This window comes from Delphinus delphis, chromosome 1, assembly GCF_949987515.2.
Source record: "Delphinus delphis chromosome 1, mDelDel1.2, whole genome shotgun sequence".
NCBI classification, from domain to species: domain Eukaryota; kingdom Metazoa; phylum Chordata; class Mammalia; order Artiodactyla; family Delphinidae; genus Delphinus; species Delphinus delphis.
The window spans coordinates 129,906,357-129,921,851 of record NC_082683.1 but is presented as its reverse complement, the minus strand read 5'-3'; the positions used below and the strand labels follow the sequence as shown (position 1 = coordinate 129,921,851).

General features: G+C 33.4%; 1 protein-coding gene across 3 annotated transcripts in view; it reads right to left on the bottom strand.

The window, feature by feature from the left end:
• Positions 1-15,495, bottom strand: part of RABGAP1L (RAB GTPase activating protein 1 like) — a 682,701-nt gene that overhangs the window by 432,914 nt on the left and 234,292 nt on the right. The window lies entirely within an intron of this gene.

The following is a 15,495-nucleotide window of genomic DNA, read 5'->3' as shown; positions in this document are numbered from 1 at the left end:
GAATGGCCATCATCAAAAAGTCTACAAACAATAAATGCTGGAGAGGGTGTGGAGAAAAGGGAACTCTCCTACACTGTTGGTGGGAATGTAAATTGGTGCAACCACTATGGAGAACAGTATGTAGGTTCCTTAAGAAACTAAAAACAGAACTATGATATGATAAAGCAATCCCACTCCTGGGCATTGCTAGGAGTAGGAGTAATATACGATGGAATATTACTCAGGCATTAAAAATATTGCCAGTTGCAACAACATGGATGGACCTAGAGATTATCATACTAAGTGAAGTAAGTCAGACAGAGAAAGACAAATATCTTAAAAAACTAAAAACAGAGCTACCATATGATCCAGCAATCCCACTCCTGGGCATATACCCAGAGAAAACCATAATTCGAAAAGATACATGCACCCCAATGTTCATTGAAGCACTATTTACAATAGCCAGGACATGGAAGTAACCTAAATGTCCATCAACAGAGGAATGGATAAAGAAGATGCAGTACATATATATACAATGGAATATTACTCAGCCGTAAAAGAAGAATGAAATAATGTCATTTGCAGTAACATGGATGGACCTAGAGATTGTCATACTGAGTGAAGGAAGTCAGACAGAAAAAAACACATATCATATGACATCATTCAGATGTGAAATCTAAAAAAATGGTACAAATGAACTTATTTACAAAACAGAAACAGAGTCACAGATGTAGAAAACAAACTTATGGTTACCAAAGGGGAAATGTGTGTGTGGGGAGTGGGGGGAATTAGGAGCTTGGGATGAACATATACACACTACTATATATAAAACAGATAACCAACAAGGACGTACTGTATAGCACAGGGAACTCTACTCAATATTCTGTAATAACCTAAATCGGAAAAGAATCTGAAAAAGAATATATGTATATGTATAACTGAATCACTATGCTGTACACCTGAAACAAACACAACATTGTAAATCAGCATACTCCAATAAAATTTTTTTTAAAAATTCAGGTTCCAGAGACCCACATCCCAAATATTCTGATGTAGTGGGTCTAAGGTGGTTTCAGGGAATCCTCAGTTCTAATAAGCACTACCAGCAAATCTGATGTAAACTGTTCATAGTCTACACTTCTGGGAAATGCTAGATTAGTGATTAATTCACAGCAGAAAAGACCTTATTTATTATAAAGTAATAAAGATATCTTTGCTAGAAATATATAGGCAACAACATGAAACCTTCTGATATTTGGTAACCAAAATAAATCCCCTTATCATCAATGTATCTCTGTAAAATTATATATACACACAAATATTTGAGCCTACTACCTAGGACAATAGATCAAAGCAGCACTTACCTGACATTCAGCAATTTATGAGAGGCTGTTTATAGTCACAACTGTCTCTTTCTAATATCAGATAAAAAGACATGAACATAAACACACACAAGCATGTGTTTGGTACAGTTACCTCAAATAAGTATGCTCTGTTCTTAGACTTTGTGTAAAACACTCTGCTAGTAGCATCTAGAAATTCAGGGGAAAGAATCATAAATTCTTAGAAATATTCAAGCATAGCTCCAAAATAATTAGCAGTGTAATCTAATCAAAAGCAAAAATATTCTCATTTTTGTATAGCGCTCACCTATAAATCCAAGATATTCAGTCTGTCTACAAATACTTACTGAACACCTACCCCATACAGGGTGCTGCTTTGGGTGACAGGAATAGTGATGAATGTGACTAAGTCCCTGTCCCCATGGAATGTAAGGTTCTAGAAAGAGGAAATTGGAATGATTTTACATATATAAGTCAATGTCTATTCCTTCTCCTCTGGGTTTTTTAATTTTTTTCTTTAGATTCTTTAAGGTGATAACGTCCAATGCTAGCCTAAGGAACTAACCACTATTTGAAATTCACTGTGTGATATTTATACCACAATGTCTGTCTATTCCATCATATGGATCCTGCTTAATTTTATCTCATCAATCATATTTGTTTACACTCAAAGTAGCTAGTAACTATTATATATTATCCTATAACACCGCAAGATTATAAAAACAATGTAGAATGTGAATCCATCATTGAACAATGATCAGGATGAATTCTTATAAAAAAATAAAGCACATTTTAAATACATAAAATTTTATTTGTCAATTATATCTCAATAAAGTTGGGGGGAAAAGATGGTAAAATTGGGATATCAGAGAATAAAGATAATGTCTATTTTATTTCAATATTTTAAAGTAATTTTTTATAAATATGGTTGACAGAAAGATGAAATAAACTACTACTAGAAGCTTTGATGTACCACACAAACAAATTTTAAAAAGCAGAATTATCTAGTATGAAATCAGTCTACCAGTACTTTTTTTGTGTGTGTGTAAAACTATCTTGAAGAATTTTATCATTAGGTCATTAGATAAACTGGAGCACCGTGGTATCTCTCACACACAAAAGAAGAATTCTAAAATTTCTATTCATTTATCCTTATTCATATGTAGCAGGTTTGTGTAACCTTTAGATTCAGAAATACAAAAGAAACTTTTAAAATACAATGTATTGAAAGGATGTTCAACATCACTAATCATTAGAGAAATGCAAATCAAAACTACAATGAGGTATCACCTCACACCAGTCAGAATGGCCATCATCAAAAAATCTAGAAACAATAAATGCTGGAGAGGGTGTGGAGAAAAGGGAATCCTCTGGCACTGTTGGTGGGAATGTAAATTGATACAGCCACGATGGAGAACACTATGGAGGTTCCTTAAAAAAACTAAAAATAGAACTACCATATGACCCAGCAATCCCACTACTGGGCATATATCCTGAGAAAACCATAATTCAAAAGAAGTCATGTACCACAATGTTCATTGCAGTTCTATTTACAATAGCCAGGACATGGAAGCAACCTAAGTGTCCATCGACACATGAATGGATAAAGAAGATGTGGCACATATATACAATGGAATATTACTCAGCCATAAAACGAAATGAAATTGAGTTATTTGTAGTGAGGTGGATGGACCTAGAGACTGTCATACAGAGTGAAGTAAGTCAGAAAGAGAAAAACAAATACCGTATGCTGACGCATATATATGGAATCTAAATTTTAAAAAATGGTTCTGAAGAACCTAGGGGCAGGATGGGAATAAAGACGCAGACATAGACAATGGACTTGAGGACACGGGGAGGGGGAAGGGTAAGCTGGGACGAAGTGAGAGAGTGGCGTGGACATATATACACTACCAAATGTAAAACAGATAGCTAGTGGGAGGCAGCCACATAGCACAGGGAGATCAGCTCGGTGCTTTGTGACCACCTAGAGGGGTGGGACAGGGAGGGTGGGAGGGAGGGAGACGCAAGAGGGAAGACATATGGGAACATATGTATATGTATAACTGATTCACTTTGTTATAAAGCAGAAACTAACACACCATTGTAAAGCAATTATACTCCAATAAATATGTTTAAAAAAAAAAGGCCACCTTACAAGTCACAAAAGGATTCCTAGGTGTGTCCGTAAGTTATCAGGTAAACTAAATCTCCTATGATTTACAGTATTTACATTAAGAATATAATAAAACCATACATGAAGACTGAAAGAAATTGATCTAAGTGGGGTTACTCAGAGATGGTATCTTAAAAGACAGTAAAGAAAAAATCAGTACAAATTGGATTCTGAATTAAATGGAGAATGAGGGAGAAGAAAAAGTCCTGATAGTCTTTTATTCAATAAGCATTTATTAAATACACAGAGCTATAATGTGGAGATCTAGGAAGATACTAGGAAGGTCCCAATGAAATCAATAAGAAAACAAAACAAAACAATAGGAGATGGTCAGTTTAAGGAATAAGAGTTGGCAATAATGAATTCCCTTTGTAATTGTTTGGGTTTCAAATTTTAGGAGAAATCCAGAATAAAAAGGCAAAATATACATGACTGGAAAGTAGGTACAAGGCCAGATTTAAAGAGCTCCATTTAAAAATACTTGCTAAAAGAATGGTACTTCAGTCCCTGAGAATGGATGAGCTTTCTGTAGAAATATTCAAAGGGAACAATAAATGAAGGACAAGGAGAGCATCAAAATTATAGCTCTGTAAGAATTATTTTTAAATGCCATCTAATCATTCATTTGTCCTCGGGCAGAAGTCCACTTAAATAAAAACTCCAAGGGTCATTATCATTCATCTTCTTAAAATCTCCACTAAAATGCATTCTTAAAAATTTTCCTGCAAAATATGTTCCAAACAGTAAAGATATCTGCATAAAAATCTTTCTATATTTTAAATGCAGTTATGGAAAACAAATGGTAAATTTTCTTACAGTAAATGCTATCACATAATCATATGTTAAATTATATTTTGATTTGCTAAATAAATAAGCAGAAGAACTTACACACTTTTTTCTTAGCCTTTTAAAAATTTATAATTCAATATATAAGCTTAGAAAATAACATATTCTCTTCTAACAAGTCCAAAAATATCTATGTGTATTATATTAAATTAAGAACTTCTTAAACAGTGAAAAAATGTTTCTGCATTTCCATAAATGCCCCAGTGTTCTAAAATAAACAGTAACTTTCTGCATCAACTTAAGACAATATAATTAATGAAATTCACATTATGAAGATCTAGTTGTTGCTTTTAATCCAAATTGAGAAATTTACATTATGAAGACCTAGTTGTTGCTTTTTATCCAAATTGTGATTTGTTGCTTTTGTTATTGCTAATTCTCTTCTCAACCTTTCCCAATCATAAACAAGGTTAAAAGAATAACAAAAATTAGAGGAAAACTAGGTTTTAAAAGTTGTATAGCATCTTTGTAATTTAGACACTTGGAAGTCTGAAAGCTACAAAATTAAGTATTTTGCAATTAGTAGTCATGAAGAAAAAGGAGAGGCAAATGTTAAACATTCTTATCAAAATATTATATCACTAAAACTGTTGTTTAGAAGAAATCAATATATGTGGTAAGGTAAGGTGTATTTCAAGTAAAAGGTCTACAGCTGTAAAAATAACAGGTCTAACCTAATCAAAAGGCCTACATTCAGTTATTTCTACAAGCATAAAAAGAACTGAATGACTCCCCTTGGTGAATACACACACACACACACACACACACACACACACACACACACACAGTAAATGTCAACATAACATATGTACAGAAAAGAGTTAATATAGCAGGCCTGAGACTGCCTGTCCTTAGAACAGCCTCCTTGTAAGGCTGGCCCATGGCTAGCTTCTGGAAACTTGGCTGATAAACATTTCCCTACAATCATATAAAGCTTCCCCTAAACGACAAGGATGATTCATTATGCCTGGACTGTTTGTGCAAACAATATGGTTTATGTGAAATATCTGTTGACCTTCTGGGAGCCTCGGATTCTGGTAGGTGCTGGGTAAAGGATGCCTATATGACCAGCCCCAAGTAAAATCCTTGAATACTGAGTCTCTAATGAGCTTCACTGGTACACAACACTTTGCACGTGTTGTCACAAGTAGCTGGAGGAATTAAGTGTATACTCTGTGACTCCACTGGAAGAGGGCTCTTAAAAGCTTCTGCCTGATTTCTTTTGCTAATTTTGCTTTATATCCTTTTGCTGTAATAAACCTTAACCATGAGTACAACAATACACTAAATCTTGAGTCCTTCCAACAAGACACCAAATCTGAGGATGGTCTTGGGGACCAATGACAAAGATAGTTTGAGACAACATCAATTACCTGGATTTACACATTAAAGATGTTTATCACATATGCAGATGGCAAAAGTTTAATGAATATATTAGAAGATACGATGAAGTTTCAAAAAGGCTGGAACAACTGAGCCAAGTCTAACATGATGAAATTTAAGAGAGATAAAGATAGTCTAAAATTGTGTTTAAAAAAACATGAACTACTGTACATGTAGGGAGAAGGAACATGTAATTAAGTAGGTATGAAAAAGACCTAGGGGATTATTGAAAATAAACTCAGTATGTTAAATGGTAAAATATAACTATCAAAGATATCTAATTTACTTCTGTGCTGAAAAAAGCAGTATGGTATATAAACCAAGGGGAAATAATAACTCCATTATCCTCTGTTACTGGTCATATCGCATACAGAACATTATATTCATCCATTTAAAGAAGAATATATTAGAGCAAATTCATGAAAAAGCTGGTGATGAGCTCCAAAACCATATTTTACAAAGAATGGCTCAAGACTAAGAGAAGACTAGAGATAGGAACAATGATTCTACTAATGTATACAGAAGGTTCCTGGGTAAAATAGAAATGTTAATTTTTTCTATATAATCACAGTGAGAAGAAATCAGAAAGACATTCATTTCAGCTGAATATAAAAATTATTCCGAATCCAAAGTTACCCCAAAGTGCATTCACCTACATTTAAAACACGTATTCAAAGCCTACCAAGTCCACTGAATGTCGATTTTGGACGGAAAAATTCAATTAGAGTAGGTAGCTATATTAAATGATGCCTATATTAAATAATCTTTCATCTCTTCTAATGTACTCTTTTCCATTGCTCCCTCATATATACTCTACTAGAAAGGCAGGGGGAAAGGATTTTGATGTAATTTTCAGTCCAACCAAAGCTCAACTGAGTGGGGGAGAAAAGGAGAAAGACCTCAAAACACAGTTAAGCCAAACAATTAAATTGAATTCAACTCAACAAATAAATGACTTAACTGTAATAGAGAGCACTTGATACTCAGCTCAACAAAGAACTGAGTAGCCTATATACAAAGTACTCTGAGGAACCAGGGCAATGTAAAAGACAGAACGGGGAGAAAAGGTGCAGACTTACAAGCATCCCCTGCTCCGTAGACATCCACAGCAGGTGTGCCAGCTCCAAAGTGGTAAAGCCACTCACTGGCTCACCACAGCTCCAGTCACCACTGTGGGAACTATACCCATGGTTCTGTGGGTTAGAAAAATCCCAAGTATCAAAACCAGGCCTGGGGTTCTCAGCCCTTAAGAGCTGAAGTCTTGATGTCCACATACACCCCAAAGACACAGGCCTCAAAAGTCTGCTTAGGAAAAGATCCTCCCTCACAGAGGCAGAAGAATACAAGGGGGAAAATGTTCCAGGTCTTTCTCAAACACCAATATAGGCAGCTGTGTGGCACACACCACATGCAATGAATAGGCAATGCTGAAGACAGTACCAATAACGAGACAACAGCATTATCAGAATTCAACATTCTTAAAATAACACCTGATCTTAACAAGGCAGCAACACAGAGTAAATGGTGAGCTAATAAAAGTGAGAAGATGACCTGAGCTCAAAGGCTTTTTTTTTTTTATGTTTCTTTAGTCTCTTTTATTTTTTTTAACATCTTTATTGGAGTATAATTGCTTTACAATGGGGTATTAGCTTCTGCTTTATAACAAAGTGAATCAGCTATACATATACATATATCCCCATATCTCCTCCCTCTTTGAAATAAAGAATTTGAGTACATTGGTTTAAATGAGGCTCAGCAGGCCCATCTCAGTTTTAGGTTTGTTTGGTTGTTTTTTGGGTTTTTTAGTGCAAGGAAGAAAAATACCACAAAAACCATATTAAACAAAGCAACCTCTGTAGGGGCTCAGAGGGGATAAAGTGAAAATCAATTCCTTAATTTACTTGTTAATTAGAATTGCTGCTGTCAAGTTTGTGGTGAAGCAAGGTAGGTTGATAGTTACTGGTATGAAGATAAACCGGCTCACTTCTTTTGGAAAGTAATTTGCAACATGCATAAATAACCTTAAAATATTTTCATGAGTTTGACTCAGTATTTCTCTTTCTTAAAAATTCTAAGAAAATAGGGCTTCCCTGGTGGTGCAGTGGTTGAGAGTCCGCCTGCCGTTGCAGGGGGCACGGGTTCATGCCCCGGTCTGGGAAGATCCCACATGCAGCGGAGCAGCTGGGCCCGTGAGCCATGGCCGCTGAGCCATGGTCGCTGAGCCTGCGCATCCCGAGCCTGTGCTCCACAACGGGAGAGGCCACAGCAGTGAGAGGCCCGCGTACCACACACACACACACATAAAAAAAAAAAAAATTCTAAGAAAATAATACTAAATAGGGACAAAGTTTTATTTATAAAGATGTTCATAAAAAGTATTCAGTAAAATAGAAAAGTCCTTAAGATATAAATAACTACATTAAAAACTCCTTTACATAGAAGAAGTCCTGGTCCACAGTGGAAAAATGGAAGGGAAAAAAAATAATGAAGAGTTGCTATATCTAAGTATATATGGGTAATGGAATTATGGGTGATTTAGTCTCTATTTTTATCCTTTTAAATATTCCCTGTATTTCCTTAAGGAGTAATATTTCTTTAAAAATTAAAAATAAAAACTAAAATGAATCTTGATTGAGGATGAAAAAATGGAAATTAGCTATGTAGAAGGGATGACAATTAGAAAAGGCAGTATTTTGAGATAAGTTTTCAGCAGTTAGCTATAACTTGTCCTTTTATAGAGTCGTGTGAAATTAAAAAGTGCTAATTATGGAAGGGCAAGTTGGTGGATATATAAAGAAGCAGAGACAATAACTTAACACTCAAATTATCTCTATAAGAATCCTTGACGTCTTCCCTTAAAGTCTTCCAGTCCACTGACTATTCCAAAAAAGGCAACAATAATCCTAATAATCCTTCGAGATCTTTCATTTAAAATCAACTAATGGAAACCTGACAATTTACTATTTTTTAACATCCAGCTTTACATGAAATTTTCCTTTCATTCATCTAGAGAAAAATATACAATAAATAAATTATTATGGTGTTCAGCCAGACTATATGGGTTCAAATGATGGCTCTCCTACCTCTGATATGGAGAAGTACCTAGTGCATGGAAAGCATATATAACTGTTTGCTTTTATTCTAATGAACCAAATGAAGTATGTCTTCAATAAAAGTTTCAAGATCGTTTATTCATTTTCTCACCCATTTGACTAAACCTGAGGAAAACCAAAATGCTCTGACAGGTTAGTTTAAAACACCTTTTGACATCTGACAATGTCAAAAACCATAAAATTCTTTTTGATGTAGGCACTCTTAGCCATGAGTGCAACTATATCCATTAATTTTCTAACATATATTACCAAGAGCCTACTAATAATGTTATATATAAATGCAGAAGTATAAACTCTCTTTCTTAAATTTTTTTTATATTTTGGCCGCACGGCACTTGTGGGATCTCAGTTCCCCAACCAGGGATTGAACCCCGGCCAGGACAGTGAAAGCACCAAGTCCTAACCACTGGATTGCCAGGGAATCCCTATAAACTCTCTTAAGTCATATACATTTTAGAGTTGCATACAAGTGTGGCTCTTACATAGCTAGATCTTCTGTTTCACTGCCTATTAGAGCACTACAAAAGAGGCCTGCTTATTTATAAGTGAATCAATTTTTTCAGACTATAAGGTTATCACTTATTGAAGGAAAGTTTAACAAATGCTTTTGATGTTTGAAAACTACATTCAATATTAAGTATTATTGACTCCACATTTAAAGGTAAAATAATGTATGATTATATACATTAGCAGTTGAATAAAGAGACTAGGAAGTAAGTTTCATATGCAAAGAATTTTAGCCAAATAGGAAAAGGTGGAAATATAATAAGTATGTAGATTAACTGTAAAAGGTAAGAATTAATTAATTAGAAAGAATAGTTCTTTGTTTCATTTAGAGTGAGGTAATCAGTTGACAAACCACTGGAATCATAGAGGAAAACTCAATATCTATGGTTTTACCCATATGCTGGAAATTTTCCTGATACTTGGGTGAATCAGGTTGAAATTAACAATCACTCCTCCTTATGAGATCCTTAGCAATGATAAAAGCACAATGTTCTATTACTGTGAGTATCATGTACCAGGTACATATAATGTCTTATATCAGGGGTCAGTAAACGTTTTTCTGAAAGGGTCACATAGTAAATATTTTAGGTTTTGTAGGACATAAAATCTCCGTCACAACTACTTAACTCTGCCATTGCAGTATGAAATATGAAGTCAGCCAGAGGTTGATTTATAAATGAATGGGTGCAACTATGTTTCTATAAAAGTTTATTTACAATAGTAAGCAGTAGACTTTGTCAACTCCTATCTTATACTATAGTTACCTATATGTGGTCCATCTATCCCCTATTAGTCTATATGCTCTTAGAGAACTGAAAATCTGTTTTACTTATAAATCTCACTATCTTGCATAGAATTTAGTATAGTCCCTGTATAGTTTTTACACAGGAAAAACCTGATAAATACTTAAGGAACAAATGCATAAAAGATTCTATTAATTAAAAAATATCAGGTATACATCATATGATTAGCTTAGTAGCAGACAAATTAAAACCTGCCTGTCACTAAAAAAGCCTTCATAAAGTGAGATGCCTGTCACTAAAAAAGCCTTCATAAAGTAAGATTCATCGATAATCAATGACAAATATTAGGGAAAAACTAGTAGTAGTGGTCTAGGATGATACCTGAGTTGGTAGAATATGTCGTCCCCATGTACAGTCCCTGAAGCTACTTCTACCCATGTTAATATTCTTGTCCTAATCTCAACGCTTATACCTAACGATTTTACTCCAATTAGATTTAATCCATATAAAAGAATATTTAATTTTTAATATACTGCATCCCAAAGTTATTGTGTATTTCTCTCAACGATAGTATGTTAAACACTGAACATTTCCTTTCCTTTCATTTTAGTAACTTCTCAAGTATCCCAAGGTATCCTCTGAGACTAAAGCATCTAAACACATGGCTAAATATTTACGTCAATTCATCTTTTAAAATTAATCAATCCCTCTAATTCTTCAATCTATTGCATTGTTCCTAAAATCTCTCCCTCAAATCCTAGAAATTAGATAATCTGTCCCCTTGCTTGCTTCCCACAATTCAATAAATTATTCTTTGGACTTAAAAGCGTCCAGGAGTATCTGTAGAACCACAATTCATGTCATATAAAACACAATCAATAAATATGTATTGCCCTAATTTGTTGATATGGAATGCAAACATAACTGGTTAATTCAGACTGCAGTAATTTGAATTTTGCAATGACTCATCTTGCAAACCCTTTTAATGAGTACCATAAATTAAATAGTCACAAATTCTCACAAAAATCTTAAACGTTTAAGGCAACAAACTTCAAATAACTCAGTAGAATGCAGTTATATTCAACTGATGCATATACTTTCGAAGGAAAGGTTTCATCTAAGGACATTTATAAGACAATCCTGTGTTAGCCTAATTTGAGTTCCTTTAATTTTTCTATAAACATATTATTTCATTGAAAGAAAACTGAATTATATATTAATAGGGTTTTAGGTAAAAAACCACTAATTCAGACTGTTCTCTCTGATTCCCTGAGTACTATTTTTTCGACTGTACACAAACATATATAGGACTTTATAAAGCACTGTAGCCAGAAATGTCAAAACCTTTTCCATCATAATGCTTCAGAAAAACCCAACCCATTATGACTTCAACAACATCCCAAATCCATTACAAAGAACATTCAGAACACAAAGTGCACAGCTATGACATGTTTACTTTTCAAAAGCAGTTATATGGATATAGTAGTGTGTTTCTGACAATTCTTCATCAAGGTTATAGTTTTTAAATACATAACTAATACAGTTGAATTCAGTCTATATAGCTCTCAATACATTCTGCAGATGTTTTCAAACTGTTAATGTTTTTAAAAGGAGAGATAAATTTTCATTACCCTCTATGGATAAGAAATTGCTTTAAGAAATATAAACACAATTAGCAGTGCTGAGAATACATCTTATTAAAAATTTCCATGACCTCAAAATCCCACCTTCAACATATAGTCAACCTTAAGGTAATCTTTCCCACTTTAAAAATTAAAAGATAAAATTTTATACGGAATTTTCCTGTATCAACTAAGTCTTCATTTGCTACTCAAGGAAGAAGGGTCAGGTCACTCAACCACCAGCCATCCATAAATACATTATTCAAGAACTTTATCACAGGCAAAACTATTGCCGCACAAGACATATGGTCAGTAGTATCTCTATCTGGTTATGTGATCTTGCGAGGGTCACTTAAAAATCTTATCTCAGATTTCTATATGTGAAATGAGATAGGGCGTACTCACAGAAGCTTTTACAATACATCTAATTGATAATGACGAGGGCGTTTTACATGTTCAAAAGCATTTTAAGCTTTTTCAAATTTTAACATGCAGCGTTTTTTAATTATTTCTTAACACACTTGATAGGAGAGGCAGGTACTTGTCTCCATTTTCCTCATTGCACACAGAATCATTTGAATATATCTCATATTAACATTCCAAAACTAAGACATTATGGGTAATCTCACCAAAGAATGTTACTTCAAATCCTAATAAGTTTTCTATTAAAAAAAAAAAGATGTGTACCTTTAACTATGGCAAAGTAATTAAACACTCTACAATGACTACAAATTGAGCATGCAGGGATTTTTTTCTAAGTTTGTAACATTGGCAAAATCATTATAACAAATACACACATACCCACATGCACACACCTTTATCCTGTCCCACAAATAAATGCTACCACAGGATGTCCTGGACTTCGAAATCTATAAAAGTCAATCAAGGTATAGTCCTCTAATAAATTTTAATAGTTTGTTCAATGATAAGTGTTAAATCACATTTAGAAACTGAGAAAGTAGGGCTGTAAGTGAAGCTGATGATTGAAACAACAGAAGCCATTACAAGATCCATTTAATAATAAAACACTCTAAATGCGAATCTTTAAAATGTACTTTTCCAGGCTTATCTCCAAGTAAATACACCTAAAAATCCAGTAAAGTTTTAAGACCTTGGACATGTAATAAGTGTTTAAAAAAAAACTGTGTTGGGGCAATAGAAGCAGAAGTGTGATAAATCTAATCTTTGGGGGTGTCAAGTTTTTCCTCAAATTCTGTTTGAAGAGAGCAAAAAGTTAAATGCATATTTATTTGTAATTTTTGTTACATTTTAAAATCTAACTTATGGCAAGAACATTTCACAAAAACCTAGATATACAGAAGTTGATTTCTTGCAAATAAGAAACTATGCTTTATTTTGAAATTGGTAACTTAAAGCAATTCTAAAGACAGAATTTTGAACCATCTTTTCCTTGCCAAAATAATAAAATTAAGAAAAATCCAAATATAATTTAACTTGTTAAAATATTAAAACAAGGATTTTCAGGATTTTTTTAACCTGCTTCTTCACAAATTATATTTTAACCTTAGCAAAATCTATCATTTATAATATCAATTTTACCAATTTACTATATTTTTAATTATAAAACTCCTGGAAGAGTAAATGGAATAATAACTGTGAAGAGGCTATTTATTATTATAAAATGTATAATCTAATACCTATTTTAAACTTCAAACTCTATTAGAAACATAAGTAAATGTTTTAAAACTGTATTTTACACAGAGTAAATACACTCACACTTGCTTGTGTCAGGCATAACCTCAGACAAATGCACTGGTCATCTCTTGCTACAGTCTGCACTGCATTCAAAGATACATTTTAAATTTTAAAGAACAGGCTATATAACTTTGTACTTGATTTGTTGTATGTGGGCCTTCCACCTAAAATAATGCCACCACTTTGAATTTATAAAGTATATCTGGGCACTTTTTATCAACATCATTTATACTTGCTTAAGTAGAAAACATAAAATTAAGTAGAAAACAGTAAAATTGGAGTCAAATTTCTAAAGTCAAAGATAAATGTGATTTCTCTTGCATAAAGGAGCATTTGGGGAAGTTTTAGAATTTAAGCAAATATTTCCATTCAATAAATTCTACCATTATGCACTATGTTTCTTGATATTTATCACCAACATATTTTAAAACTTTACAATCTCCAAAACTAATCTGGTGGTCCCATTTACTATAGTGAAGATACTGATATCACATATGCCTTTCTGCTATCAGACATAACAGACTCCTGCTGAATTTATTACTCTGATTTTCTTCACCTTCATAGGGAATCATAAAAACATAGAATAAAAGTTACCATTAAAAAGTTATAGATATGATCTTTGGGGATGGGGGACTGAAAGCAGAATCTTGCCTATCTGTGAAATGCAGTTAACACACCAGCGGGACCCTATTTCCTTAATGCAAGGTCATGCTTCTGTTATTTAAAGATGTGAAAAATGCTAAAAGGTGCCATCAACGGTGCATTAAAAAAATGGTGCAGTAGAAAAGTGGTAGGTGATTGAGATCCCTTTCAGATTCAGCAAATAACACTTCAAACTGATTGTGCTGAAGCAAAATTGTCAAGGACATCTAATATCATAAGCAGAAGGGCATCAAACTTCTCTAAAAATTTTACGTGAAATAGCAAATATTACACAAGTCAGAAACTACATAAACTGTCTTCAAAAGAATATAGTATTGAGACAAAATTGGATAATGTTACTTGTAGGATCAACCAAGCTTTTGTGAAACATCAAAATATTTTTTAAACAGTCAGTATTCTTTTTAACAAAACAATTTTCCCATTATAACGTAAATAAATGCTCACTGTAAAAAACTTTTAAACAGATTAATAAAGAAGAAAACCTAATCACATCACTTTTAATATTTTAAAAGACAATCATTTACACTATTAAATAAAGTTAAAATATTTTAAATTATAGAGCAAAACTAGCCCTGGATAAAACTTTCATATATAAGAAACACTGAAAAGGGGATTTATATTTTTTTCTTTTCAAGTCATTTTGTTTTCCTTAGTGTCTATATATTTGGTTGATGATTATGCAACTTTCTACATATCCTTCTAATCTTAACATTTTACTCAGGTAAAAGAGCAACTTTTGGAACCTATACATCAGAATAGAGCATCAACTCAGTAACATAATCTCCTGTGCATTGTGATGGTCCTACCTGGACACCAATGATGCTACGCTCAGCATGTTATACAAGCAAATTCCCCACATCTTAATCTTCTCCGTTTATCGCATATTTATAACTTTTTCACATCTAATGATTAGCTTCCAGGGTAGGGAGAGACAGAGGAAAGTCATTTAATTTAAGGCAGCAACATCATTTCTAATCTTCATTATAGAAGATACATGTAGAGCGAATCTATTTATTAATCTTTGTTTCTTCAAGGTAACAGGTACATGACAAAATACCTTAAATTCCATTTTAGTAAATGAGGAAAACTAAAATGTGAAGACAAATGGCAAGATATTCCTGAACAACGCTTTCCTTCTATTGCCAACCCGATGAAAGAAAAATATTTAAGCATATTTAATACAATAAAGTAAGGAGGTAGGTTAATCTCAGAATCATTCCTGTCTCATCCCATCATCTGCTTGATGGATGTCTTTAATCTCAAATGATGTCTTCATGTATAACTATTCCTGGAAAATGAGCTTTCAGAGATTGTGGAAGTTTTCCACATTTAAAAATATCTGAGTTTAGGTCAAAATCTGAGTTTAGACAGGTTTGGGAAAAAACGCCGTTTTAGAAAACTCTA